The sequence below is a fragment of the Ursus maritimus genome, unplaced genomic scaffold (genome assembly GCF_017311325.1).
Source record: "Ursus maritimus isolate PB19 unplaced genomic scaffold, ASM1731132v1 scaffold_7, whole genome shotgun sequence".
In the NCBI taxonomy this organism is placed as follows: Eukaryota; Metazoa; Chordata; class Mammalia; order Carnivora; family Ursidae; genus Ursus; species Ursus maritimus.
In genome coordinates this window covers 46,977,077-46,978,887 of record NW_024426885.1, presented here as the reverse complement: position 1 = coordinate 46,978,887, position 1,811 = coordinate 46,977,077, and positions in this window count along the sequence as shown.

Genomic DNA, 1,811 nt, shown 5'->3' with positions numbered 1-1,811 from the left:
GGGGCCATCCCTCCCCACTCTGCCTCCTTCCCCATCTGTCCCCCACACACTTTACCACTGGGAGCCCATGCCCTCAGACCGCCCCTGCTGCGGCCTTCTCAGAGCGGAGGGGCGGGAGGGTGCACTGTGAAGGCTGTGTGGGTCTGGTGCCCCTGAAGATGACCCTCGCGGTGGGGAACCGGCCCGGCGAGAGGGCACACGCTGACGAAGGCATCCGGTCCCTCTGTGTGTGCTGATTCCAAACGACCCTCCAGTGCCCCTGAGGTTCTTCCGGTTTCTAAACTGTAATCCTGCCTCCCTGCTTCCTGGCCCAGAGCCTCCTTCAAGTGACTGTGAGCCTGAGAGAGGGGCACCCCGAGACCCAGGCAGGCCCCACCCCCCAACCTTGGAGGAACAGTGACGGTTGGCGGCAGTGAGAACGGCCCACCCACCACCACCACCACCACCCACCACAGAAAAGCACAAACCTCTGGGAAAGAGAACTCTCTCAGGGGCCAAGGTCGTCACTTTGACCCCTGACCTCTAAGCCAAGATACCCTGTAAAAACACTCCTCTCTCAGAAAGCAGAGAAAAAGGACAAGATTCTGTGTTTGAGAGAGGGTGTGCCATTCCTGCTTGGGGACTGGTGGGAAAGGGGGTCAGGGCCTCCTCAAGAGCCAGGACAACACAGCTGGCCCCACGACCTCTGGACTCAGGCCGCGGAGGGAGGGGGGGCGCCCTGGCCTCCAGGGGCGGGGGCGCGGACAGAGAGAGAGTACCCAGCCGAAATTATTGTGCCCTTAGTTGGGGGGCAGGGGGATGCCGCCAGCCAGAGTCGGATAGGAACGGCAACTTACAACTTTGCTCCAAGCCACTCCCTGTTTTTAAATGACAATTTAATTAAGCTACGAAGTCATCTGAGAAAAGGGACGGTGGACTTGGACGGCAAGCAAACCATTTCTCTCCATGCGTCCTGTTTCCTTCCTCCCACCCCCACCCACCTCTCCCAGACTGTTACATGGGACACCCGCTTCCCTCTGTCCCTGTTCTCCCTTGTCCACCCTGCCAGCCGGGGGTGCCGGTGGAGAGGCAGGGGAGGCGCGGGCTCGGGCGCCTGCGTAGCCTTGGCAGCAGGCACCCCGGGCGTTGGCGTCTCTCCGGCCCGGCTGCCCCGTCTGTCCCTGTGCTCCAGGCTGCCCCGGCTGCACCCCAGTCCGTCACCACACGTGCCGGAATGTGCCCGCCAGCATCCCGTGGTGTTTCCGTGCCGCGCTTGGCTGCCGGCCTCTCTCTCCCTCTGTGTCCCTCTGCCCTGCAAAGCTGCCCACACTCCTGCTCGCTCGAGCAGAAGCAGCCTCTGGTTTTCCCTCCACTGCTTCGCTCCATCCGGCTTACTGCTCTTGGAGTCTCCTGGGGAGCTTGTGTGGGTGTCCGTTTGTTTGGGGGGTCCTCTGTGCCCCCACCTAAGCCGCATGGCCTGTGATGCTGCTGGGCCGTCGGGTCACTTGGGTCACGTCTGTGAATTCGTTGCGCCCCCTCCCTGCTGCTGCCTGGGGCCTCCTGCTTTCCGTCCACTGTCCCGTGTTCTCAATCTCCGTGTCCCCCCCTTCCCCCCTCCCCGTGGCGGGTGGTCCCCAGCACTCCTCTGGATTTGACCGGAACGGTGGCCCCAGCTGTTGGTTTTCCAGTCACTCTACCAGACAGCCGGCACAAGGTTCTCTGTAGGAAAGCTGCCATGATCCCCGCCCCCTTTTCCTTTGTCCCGTTGTCGAGGTTTTTTCAGACAGTGTGGTGTTCAGTATGCAAATCAATTATTTTAAGAATTGCTTTTG